General features: G+C 36.3%; 1 protein-coding gene across 8 annotated transcripts in view; it reads right to left on the minus strand.

Moving 5' to 3' along the window:
• Positions 1–12,535, minus strand: part of jbug (filamin-type immunoglobulin domains fbug) — a 126,284-nt gene that overhangs the window by 38,226 nt on the left and 75,523 nt on the right. Inside the window, exon 2 of one of the 8 annotated variants that reach the window (XM_017628406.1) lies at positions 3,271–4,161. The exons of the other annotated variants lie outside the window; for them this stretch is intronic. The gene's annotated coding sequence lies outside the window, so the exon portion shown is untranslated. The remainder of the gene's footprint in view (positions 1–3,270; positions 4,162–12,535) is intronic. 8 annotated transcript variants of the gene reach the window in all.

Below are 12,535 nucleotides of genomic sequence, written 5' to 3' on the forward strand. Positions count from 1 at the left end.
AATTCTCTCCGACACATCTGTAGCATCGATACTTTCCTTCGACATTTTTAAAGAGTACAGGAATCGAGTACATGGCCGCATCGAAACAACACTACGAAGACCGAGCGTTTTAATAACAAACGACTGGTTGACTACCCATCACGTGATATCTTCAAGCTATTATTCGTCAAGATCTTGAGCACTGCGTAACTAAAACATTAATGTACAATTTTTATAGCAGCGCGATTTGTTCTGCCTTCTTGAAATGCTTGGGTCTGGGGAGTAGCTAGGACAAAAAGAAGTACTTCTAGTCAACGAATAAGCAGTTAGCGCATGCGCATCTAGGCAGCAACGTCACTAGCAAGGGCTATAGCTATGGGAAAATAGAGATCCTCGTTTACATAAAGCATTCCTTTATCTTATTCTACTTTTGATTTAAATATTTTACTAAATGTCAAACGCGTATTTAGGTTAAGCCAACCACTGTCGTTACCAGCCCCACGAACACTATTTTCGTGAGTTAAGCGCATGACCGCACTTAATGCGTTAATGTATGGATATCTATGTAAAATATTCCACAAAAGGCCTTACAAAAATATTCGGTGGTATTTGTTTCTTTTATAAGTAATATGTGTCGCTACATGTAACCAAATATGCGTGGTGGCGTGGCCAAAACAGCTCAACACTTTTATGTTGCGTCTAACGGCAGATAAAATGGTAAGACAAATATGTAGATACTCGTACATACATACATATGTAAGCTCGAAAACAAAATAAAAGGGGTAAATGATCCAAACGGTAGTTTTTATTTGAATAAAATCCGAATACAGTTAACTATTTAAAATAAAGCAAGAGAGAACAAAGAACACTACAATGAAGTTAAATGAACAAAACCAAACGTAATTGCGCTACAAGAGCGTTGCATGCACCAACTAACTTAACTAACTGGCTGACTGATATACTCAGTAACCAACTGACAAGAGGAGCTTTGTTAGTGCCAGAATATACAGACTTACATATGTGTGTATGTGTACATTATTTTTTATAGATGCGTATGCTAAACGAGCTATTCTATGTACGAGGTCTGTTTGATAAGTGAGTAACTTTTTGAATTTCCCGCATAGTAACAATAAGTGGAATACTGCAACCATCAATTGCTATTTGTTTGGCAGCCATTGAAAACAAGGAAATGGCTCTTATTCCAATTCCACAACTCGACCCACGAATTGCTTACTCATCCACCATATTCACACGATCTAAACCCTCAAATCTGAAGAAATGCTTCGTCAGTAAGAGAATTTACGCAAAGAAGAGATCATGCGGTCACAGGGTCTTAGCAAATGGATCTCGTTATCTTGACCCCAGATACGTTTAGTGGAAACAGGCGGTTCAAGGATGAAACACTGATTAGGTGCGGATATTTGTGGACCCGGCACTAGAGTCTATACCACAGTCTTTCATGCCGAGGTGCTAGCGACCATCAGCGCGCTAACCAAAAGGAAAGCCCTCGCGGGGCCGGAACCATCTGGGGAACTCAGTTGGACTTTGCAATTACCGAGTGGGCAAATTCGAAACTCAGCACATACTGGGAGGATAGGGGCTTTGTATAGACCAGGCTGAACATAAACCTTTTGAGTTGGGACAACACATATTTAAGGCATTCAATAAGCTGCGGTAGGTTGTTGACCTTAAGTCTGCTAGGAACAGGATCTGCCGTGTTTTTTTCTTGACAGAAGCTGGCGAGCTTCCAAACTGTAGGCATTGGGTTTCAGGCTGTGGTCAGGCTAACTGTGTACTTACATCAAAAAGGCTGCCAACAAATGTGTGTTACGTTTAAAACTGTATCGCATAGAAAAAAAGCGTGAGTATCATCTAGGGAAAGCGTTGGGTGATTCCGTTACATACATAAATAGGTTAGGTTGGAAATTAAATGTTCCTCAAATAGTCCTGAACTTGTCTTTAAATTGTTCAGAATCAGTCCCAAAATGGCCCTCAAATAGTCGTAAACTATTCCCGAAATATTCCTGAACAAGTTCGGACCTAGTTCGGAAGCGGTCCTGAAAAAGTCCTCAACAGGTCCTGAAAAGGCGAAGTATTTTGGTAGAAACGAAGACACCATTCGCTATTTTGCTTTATGTAGACTTTTACGTTAGTTGTATAAAAATTTGCCCTAAGAATACCTCTAGTAAAATTTTATGGGGAATAATTATTTCGATTATTTTAACACTCTAGTGGCCGCCGAAATACGCTTTATTTGTAAGGTCACAAAATGAGGGACCAAAACAAGCCTGCTGTAAAAGAAATGGTGCTTTAAAATGTTCTTCAAAAATTTTCATCAGAAAATTTTACTACAGAAATATGTTCATGAATATGCTCAAAGTATTTCACCGAGATATACACTTTAACCCTTTTTCCATTTTTTTCAAAAGTCTTTCTGGAATCAAGTTTAAAGCTTTTCATCCATAAAAGAAAATTTTGACCCGAGAATGCAAAACAGTTTGGTGGTTTTACTCTACCATAAGGCTTTAATCCTGAATTAGAATTAACTCGCCCCAAGACAACGATCCGAAATTTGTTGCACTGCGCTTTAATCGACAAAAGGGTTAATGCCATATTCCCGTATGGATATCAACTATTTATGCCTGTTTATATGAATGATATTAAAAGAAAATTTGAAACTCGGGTTAAGAAGAATAATCTATTTAGCAGGCAACGCAGAGTACGCTGGGTGCAAGCCAGCCTTTTATTCAAAAGGCTATCGACTTATAAAACTGCCCTCGTACATTCTTATATGTAGATTGTTAGAACTACTCAAAGCTCGAGTTCGCTGTGGATGCGGAGAAAAAAAATTAGAGCAAAAAAAAAAGCGATGCAGCATTGTTGCCACGGTACCGTTAAGGAAAGCAATGCTGGAAAAGTGGTGAATGGTAAAAAGCATTTCGAATTCTTGCATCGGGAAAAGCTCAAAGCAAATGTATGTATTTATGTAAAATACGATGCTAGTTAAAAACTATCTATAAATAAAATTGACTGCGTAGACTGCTACAGCTTAGAAGTCAGATATTGAACTGGATTCTCGACGCAATTTATGCAACATTCTCCGGACAGCAAAATATATCGTTGCCATAACAATAACTTCTTATATAATTGGTTGTACCGCGCAGAGATCAAATTCTTTTCTTTTTCTTTTTTGTTCGACCGGAAAATGCAATGAGCGCAATAAGTGCTTTGTAAGTATTTATGTATGTAGAATAGTATGCAGTTGATGTGGTAGTGCCACAAAATTCTCACCTCTATCCTCTGGCGTGGCTTAAATTGTGTGCGGCTATGGAATTGGTTATTTCGACAGCACAAGCAGAGCTGCTGCAAATTGTATTGGCGCTTTGGTGACCAGAATATCCGGATTTTATGCCACAGCAGCACCAGCAGTGGTGGCAACAGCACTTACAAGAATTTGTTCGTATGTATGTATGTATGTATGTACTAGGCAATGATTGTGTTTTGTTGAGTGCACGCGAATTCTCGCTTTAGTATATTTATTTTGCGATAAATGACTACCTTGCCGTTGATGTAATTCTCTGTGCTGAGCAAGTGCGGGTTTCTATTTATTTATTTTATTTCAATTTTATTTTTGTTGTGATTGCTGTTTTCGCGCCAGCAGCGGTTACGTGTGCCACTTGTGGCAGCAACTACAACGTAGCAGCTGGAATTTATTGGCGACGATAAGGCAAATGTTGTTGGTAATGGGCGAATGCGGTTACCGGCAGCAATCGAAGACGTGAAGCGGAGGCGATGGCGATGTGGTTGAGGTGGTATTGATGGTTTGCTGGCTGCTTGTGGTTACTGTTGGCAGTGACAGTGCAAGAATGTAGAGTGGCGGGGGGTGGGTGGGGCGTAATGCGGTGTGCGTGTGCGTTCTCCTCTTACTCGGTCGCTTGGTTAAGCAATTTTTTCGCTGTTTCCGTTTGTGCCTCGTATTGAGCGTAGCTACACCTGTGCGTCTGCTTCGGTGACAATGCGGTTTTCTTTTGTATCAAATCACGACGAGGCTAACGGTGTTTGGCGCGGATTTTTGCATGGATTTAATTATAGGGAATAATTTTATATTTATATTTTTATTAAATATTAATGAAAAAATGGTTAACAATATTTCTAAAAATGCTTTAGAAATAAACACGGGGCCTAGAAATTCCAACAAAAACCAAATTTGTTTTAAATACTAGTATTTCAATATTTTTGTATTGTTTTTTTTTTTTAATTTTTACTTGTCTTTTGCGTTTATTATTTTTTTTACTACACAATTTTTAGATCATTAAAACACGTATTAGTAAATAACTTTTACTGTATGAATTTAATTTAATTAGCATATATTTCATTTCATTTTATTTTATTTTATTTCATTTAATTTCTCTTTTTTTATTTTATTTATATAATTTGGTATTATTTTATTTTATTTTATTTTATTTTATTTTATTTTATTTTATTTTATTTTATTTTATTTTATTTTATTTTATTTTATTTTATTTCATTTTATTTTACTTTATTTCATTTTTAATTTTACTGTATTGTATTTTATTTTATTTTACATTTTTTGTAAAATTTTGTATTTGGCTAAACTAAGGCCATCTAGGAGCATACCTCAGTAGTCTGTTTCCTTAGGTTAGCTGCGAATTACCAATAAAAAGCCCCGATCATAAGCAGCCGGTGTGGAGCACTTGTCTTAAAAGGCTTCACGCTAGCTGTGATAGTAGGGTGGCAGGGCTAGTACTCACCGCCCCGTAACTAAGCGTTGTCAAGCTTCTCCGGCCTTGCATCGAGCAAATACCTACCCAGTAGAGATACCGACATCATACCTGCCATCTGAAGGTTAAGTTATTGAAAATTTCAGAGTTGTAATAAAGACGATGAAGTGGGCATGTATAGACAAAATAGCGTCCACACAGACTGAGCTTCGGAACTAAAAGAAATGTCTCATACTTTAGGCAGGTCTGGGCGAAACTGTATTGCCGTGGAAACGGAATGAAATGAACCGAGTACAGGGAAAGATACAAATGAGCAAGAGTGCGACGAGCTTTGTATCAGCCCTCTCGAAATCTCACACAACCAGCCGCTCGGAATTCGAAGTCAGTAGCAAACACCCGGGACAGTAACCGAACAATGGCAAAAAGTTCCAGATAGAAGAATTCAAATTCCAGAAGGCCAACGTCTAAGCAACCACGCTAACGGTGTAGAAAAGTCTCGGAGTCAAGAAATAATTAGGAGCTGTCTCATCAAGCCCACAGAGAGTCATACGCAGCAGTGCTCAAAAACATTAAAGGCAAAATGATGTATATTGATTAATAAATTTCCTTGAGCTTGTCCGATCTAATTGTGTATATCTAGTGCAAATAACACAAGTTTATTCCACTATTACAGCCCTGTATCCAAACCGATCGGAACAACAACTGTATATTGATGATGAAATATAACCAAGAGCAATAAGCAAAATACGAGCGATAGAAATACTATCAGGACTTGATAAGGGCCGAGATAATGAAATCACATTCCTATGATGAACTGAAGTCGGCCTTCCAGGAAGTAGTCACCATTCAGTCGTAAAGTCCAAGGTGACTGTCGGATCAGTGATCAAGGTTGCCTAATAACGACTGACGAATTTTTAGAGGAAGTAAAGCGAACTGACCTGCATAAAAATTGGCTAGATGAAATGCAGAATAGGGTTGCGGGTAAAACCATATGCTGCTTCAAATTCTTTGGGCCCGGCCATGCACCGTGAGAGTGTAAAGGACTAGATAAGTAGCAAAAACACAAGTAAAGAAACCTCCCCCGACGTAAACTTAGCATAAGAAAGAATGGTGTATACGATAAAATAGTCAACAGACTAAGTAAGCTTTACTGGCGGAGATCACCAGTATATATGTATGCATATTTATATCATTTTGCACAGAACCCAAAACAACGCGTGATCTAGGTACAAAAGATATGGTACCCGAAAATGGAACACCACCGCTGCTGTAGATTATTGAAGAAATGGTATTAGCTGAAATTGGTCACAACTTCTTTAGAAAATATAAGCACTCGCAAGATTCAAGGGTGAGAGGCTTAAGGAAAATCCACACAAGCTTGCGAAAATCCTGTGAGAATGAAAATACAGGGAATACATTAAATATATACAAGCCGCACGAGAAGCTTACACAACAGCGAAATGGAATCGGAAAACAGCTATCGTAGTTAGCAGTTAGGAGTCGTGGCACCAAGCAGAGATCTAACCCCAAATGAAATGGGCAACTTAGTAAAAAAAAACACTTTCTAATGCATACATCCATCTGCCTGAAGCAGCAGTACCGAACCCACAGTGGAAGAAGTCCCGTCTTAAGGACGGAAGTACTCACTCCAACGGCTACAAGAAATTCAAACGCAATGAACCGCCAGGTTTATATAGACTATAGATGGTATACTCGTCAAAGTACTAAAGATTTCCTAATACATGGAAAAAATCAGTAACCCATATTAATGGGTAACGATAATGGCGATCGCATTAAATCTTCCATTACCCGACCTTTATGTATGTTAATCACTGTAGACAAGCACCGAGAAAGGCACCTTAGACCTCATCTCGCAACAGCATCTGATAATGCTGGAAGACCTTCACCGTGACTGTAGGGTGAGCAAATCACCATTGAAGATATTCTGTCATAAGCAGCGTAGCTGAAAAGACCGTGCGAGAACTTTAAACGGGTGGTTCTTCTTGCAATAATATCGTTCAGATCTTTTCGAATGCAAATAATGACGGCATTATAGACATGAAGATGCCAGATGGTACTTGTTTTAACTCGTGGGATGCTCTGATGATATAGCCGTCGCCATAACCATGCAAAACATAGAAGATCTCCGAAGAAGACTAAACCAGCTCATTATGAATGGGCGAGAAGCTTGAACCTAAGACCAAATTCTCCATACAAATTGGGCACGCTGAGAAAGACAGTATATTTATTAAGTAGACCAATGGCTAATACTCACTCTTCGAGTCGATTCTGCCTACCTTATAGTATCTGGGTCTGTCGCACTGATCGGAAAACAAATCAAGCAAAAAAGGAAGTTTGGCGAAGTGCACTATTACATAAACCACCCGTTACGTTCAGAAAATAATTATACTAAGGGGAATAGATTTGATAGAGGATGTGCACTGCTATAAAGTGGGATCCTAAATGTCGACTCTAGGTCCGAAAACTTCTTTGAGTGCTCGCGATGACAGTGTGAGAGACTTAGTCTTCAGAAAGTAGCAGGTCGAATTAGCGCTGACAACATCTCAGAGAAAATGCTGACTAGTGAACTAGACTGGCAGTAAATAAGTAGCGACGTAGAAAGTTTAGTCCATGCAATAAAATTTTTACGCAGGTGCGTCGATGGAAATGTAGAACGCCCCCTCTAAATATTGTATATTTTGTTTTTTTATTATTATTTTTCACGTTTTTTTTAATTTTATTTCATTTAATTTATGGGTCAAAAGTTCACTTCACTTTAAAACAACGATTTTCGTTTTGAATTTGCACTTTTTCACTTCCTTTCTGCTCGTTTAATTTTTATATTTATTTATAAAGATGTGAGCATCAGTTTCAAGTATGTATTACGCCGAGTTTCCGCTGTTGCCGTTTTACTGTGATTACCTGCGCACGTTTGCTAGCTTTGCCCTCTGAATGGGTATTTGCACGTGCGCCTGCATTTTTCGTTGTTTCTGCGATTTTTTTTACACTCTTTTTAGCTGGGGCACGTTGAGTGTTACTGAAAACCGGCTTGTGGACGATAAAATACCAAACAGCTATACAATAACAGGTACACAAATTGTGGGACAAGACATACTATCTACACGTAAACGACGCACTTTAGATTTTTTTCCACAACTCACCAATCTCTGTGCGATAAAGCAGTCATCACAATATAGCTTCAATGTTTTTTTTTTTTAAATTTTTATTGGATTTTTTTTTTTTTTAGTGCAGCATAAACTTGTATTTCGTATTCAGTCAAAGCTCGCTTTCGTGTTTCGCCAATCAAGCGGCTGCGTAGGGAATGCCAAAGTTTGCATAAAAAAGGTTGGCTGGAATGTGAAAATGTGTGCCAATATTTACAAGTCATTTGTTTGCTTTTTCTGTTATTTTCAAGCAGTGAAACTCACATACGGAATAAATACGAGTACATACACCTGCACTGCACAAGCATACATACATACATATGTAGGTACGCTAGGGATGTAAATTTTTTTTGCTTTTTACGATACCGGAATTTCGGGATGTCATTATCACAATCCCGGGATTTAGATATTCATTACTTTTCAATAACGTTAATCGAAAAAATTGCTCCTATCTCTCCTACCATAAAATAAAAAAATAAATAAATGGGTTTGAAACCAATTTTTTTTATTTAAAGTGGCGTTTATTTTTTCTCCCTGACGTCAAGATTTAGTTTAAAGGCCTTTGTAATTTCAAAGAAATGATTGATTCCAAAAATTATTTTAAACATTCAACGCAATGTAGAATAAAATTATGGGTACCAAATGCAAGAAGAATTTTTTTTTTAATTAAAAAAATAAAAAAATTTTTTGGATTTACAAGGACGAATAGGTAACTTTTTAAGCTAAAAAAATAAGAAGGACGAATTTCGAGGATATTTATAAGTCCTTAACTTATAATTTATATAAGTCCTTAACTTATAATTCTTTCAAAAACAAATATTACGAAATTTAAAATTTTTAAAATTTTAAAAGGACATATCAATATTTACCAGTCCCTATGAACAAAAAAATTGAATCTGATTAAATTCTACAGAATTTCCTTTTCAAAATCATTTTTGAACTACTGACGTCAGAGAGACACACTAAAAACGCAATTTTACTATATTTGACCCATGGTTTCGCGAATATATTGATTTTTGTGTGTAAAATTTACTATCGCACGGTGTTATATGTATAATAAGCTAGACATTAAAAAAAATATTAACTATTAAATAAAAAAATAAATTGAGCCAATACTGGTCAAGAAAAGGAGTTTCTATTATTGTCATCGGTGGAAATTACAAATCTCGAAAATCCCGGCGTTCTCGGGCCTAAAAAAGGCCGGCATCCCGGGATTAACATTCCTAATGTACACACTTTGATGTATGCCAAGTAAATTACGTGAGGCTCAGTGTTGAGGCGCCTAGTCAACGGCTAAGGAATGTCTGAGTTATCCGCGGGTCTCTCCCCTAAATACAGACACAGAGATGCAAAGTCGGCAAGAGCAAAATAAAATTCCGCGGGAGGGGCAGGAGTGCATGAAAAGGGCGTGATGCAGGCTGTCTAAACTGAGCTTGGAAATAGACAAATAGTATAATTTGATATAGAAATGCAATATTGGCTGACTGTGTTTTGATGCCTTGCATTTGTATTTTGATGTTGAAATGCCTTAGACACGACTGGAAAGGCAAATAACTAAAATGGTTGAAGTGAAATGTTTGTGACTAGCATTCATTATAAAGTTGTTGGGTTATTCCTTTCTTCACGTGATTTAAATCCAATTTTAAAGTTAGCGAGTAGTTGAAATTTGTCAAGACAAAAGTACATATTTTTTAACATATATGATGCATTCAATTATTTGCCTTTGACTGTCGTGCCAAAAGAAAACCATTTCAAACAAACCGAACATGTAATAGGCAAAACTGTCGAATAAGCATCGATTTTCATTCTACTCGACTCATAGTGTAGATGAAAACTATATCACTCTGCAGTGTAAGTAAATTTCGCCTTGAGTGGCAACCTTAAATCTTATTAACAAAGCAATGCGGAAACTATCTTTCAACTTATCACAAAGTTCTTCGTAAGACAAATGTCAATTCTGGCAACTTTCCTGAAAGACTAATTGAAATGTCCTACCGTTATTCTGTTTGTCTGTTAGCAATAAGCTTTTTAAAAATTCAATGATTCAACAAAAAACTATAAATATAAAATTGATTAAGTCTTAAAATTAGGAGAAAATTTTATTAAAAAATAAAATAAAAATTTATTTAAGAAAAAAGAAGAAAAAATGTTAGTTCTAGGGATTAAATTAAATAATAAAATATTTCTGAAACAATGAAATCTATCAATCAAATTAAAAAAGAAAAGTACGAAAATATGATAAGTTTCTACAAATTAAATGAAATTAAAATAAATAAAAAAATTTTCTTTTTAAACCAATAAAATCTAAAAATTTTAAGAAGACTAAATTAAAAAAAATAATTTATTAAAAAGCGAAGAAAAAATTTTAGCTTTTCAGATTTGAATGAAATTAAAAAAAGATCTTTCTAAAATAATAAAATGAAACTTAAATTAAAAAAAGAAGAAAAATTGGTTAAAAAAATCTTCCGCTGGACGAAGGTTCGAACCTCGAATTTCTCGAGCAAAAGTTCTTTCTGTCATCATGAAAGTTGGCAAGGGCGCTTTTTTGTAAGACTTGTTTTGGTAGTGAATGGTGATTGACTCGGTTTTTCCAAACCGGTTTTTTAGGAAATCTATTGGCGTGTTTTTAAATCTTGATTTTTCGAATAAAAAACAGTTATGTTTTGACCTCCCAATAACGGCTGCGGTGCGGCGGAACTACTTAAATCCGAAAAAAAGTAAAAAAAAAACTCAATAATTTTATGTTAAAATAAGACCAAATGATAATTTTTGACTGCTTTTTATTTGTGTTGCATTTGATATAAAAAAATTTTGAACTTATTTTGTTTTGCTCTTTTCTTAATAAAAGATACCTTTCCATAAATAGTTTTACTGCACATTTTATTTATGACTTCATACCAACATAAGCATTTTCACTGTGTGAAAGTTATGTAAAATAAAACCAGTTGATCCGGTTTTTTATTTATTTCATCGCGTTTTCTAAATTGAAATTTTTGAAATAACTCGAAACCCGGTTTTGGAAAAGGCCGAATAGTAAAATACCCTAGTAGTGACTAATAAAATATGTAATAATTAGAGTGTTTATCCTCGTACTTTTTACGGTGAGATGCGCTCTCCCAAATTCGGTAGTTAACTATACCGAAATATTCAGTACTTATTGTGAATTAACTATCCACTGTGAAAACGACCCTTAGTGTTAGAAAACGAATTTCGGAATTAAATGAAAGAACCAAGCTGGAGTTCTTCTAAAGGGAGCAAGTAACACATCTTCCTGCAACCATCTAGAATCTAATGACTTTTGCCTTCAAAGGCCGTAGTTCGAAGCAGCTAAAAAATTTATTAGTTTTTTCTAGGCTTCACTTATGAAAACCGTTGGTTGTGCGGTGCACAATGAACCGGGAAAACAGGATTTATGCATGAATGTTACTATTTTTAAGAGCATCGCAGACAAATTTAAAAATAAAAACATTTTATTTACCTCAATGAATTCAATAAACAATAAAATAGTCATAAAATATTACCACAGTTACAAATGCGGCTCGTAAAATGCAAGAAAGCAAGGAAGGCAGCATTGAAATTCCAAAGAATTTTGCAGCCAAGTTATGTGTGTAAATGTATGTATGTATGTATATGCGTGCATGCAGCCAAGTATGCGGCAGAAAAGCATGTTAAATATGGGCAATTCCCACTTCCTGGCTGCGATTGCATTGTCTTATTCACATGCATCTTAGATATGTAGATATGTATGTATGTACGCAGGTATGCATAGATGTTCATAGTATATCGCACTCAGGCGTGCAACACGGGGAACAACAAACAATCTTTGTACGAACATAAACAACATAAGGAAGTGCAAGGAACCGGTGGAAGTGGCAAAAGGTAAAACGAATTTACTTAATGCAATTACAATGGAAATAAAACAAAGCATTTACTACACACATGCATGGATATAAAATGAATGCAATGCATGCAACAGGTAGAACAACAATAAATACAGGGTGTTTTTTTGTTTGTTTGTTTGAATCATATGTTATTTTGACAGTGACAGCTCTTGCCCGCTAGAAGTCTTGACGGAAAGTCAGCTTTACGTTTGGACAACGTTGGTAAATAATGCAAAATTTATTTCCAAAGCCAATGTTGTGTAGCCCAAGCAGTGCGTTTATTGAAAAGAAATTTTGGCATGCTAGCGAACAACACTCACGGTCTCCGTCGTAGTGTACGATGCGCACTGACGAGAATGCGGCCGTCTCGACATACCGTAGCCGAGAGTATGGACTTAGTCCTCGATCTCAACAACTCAACATTTCACACGAACTTTGAACTTTCTTTAAGGTCCAAATGGCTCAGCCATTGAAGGTACAGAACCTCCGCTCCGTTACCGCTTCTCAGTTTGGGCCTTAATACAGCTCGAAATGGACCGCGGTTTGCTCTTTCGAATAAACCTAAAATATGCAAAAAAAAAGACATTTCTGTATTTTTTTTTTTTAATTTTCAAAAAGAACCCACCGTATGGAGCACCCTTAAATATGTGTGCGTGCACGAGAAAAGCAAACGAAACTTAAGCGACTATGTAGCAGCAATAGAATTATTTCTTCTCATAGATTTATTGCCACAATTTATACGCTTCCGCTGTTATGCGTCGAACTTTTT

Source organism: Rhagoletis zephyria, unplaced genomic scaffold (assembly GCF_001687245.7).
Source record: "Rhagoletis zephyria isolate East Lansing unplaced genomic scaffold, Rhagoletis_zephyria_1.1 Rzeph_scaffold_00001, whole genome shotgun sequence".
NCBI classification, from domain to species: domain Eukaryota; kingdom Metazoa; phylum Arthropoda; class Insecta; order Diptera; family Tephritidae; genus Rhagoletis; species Rhagoletis zephyria.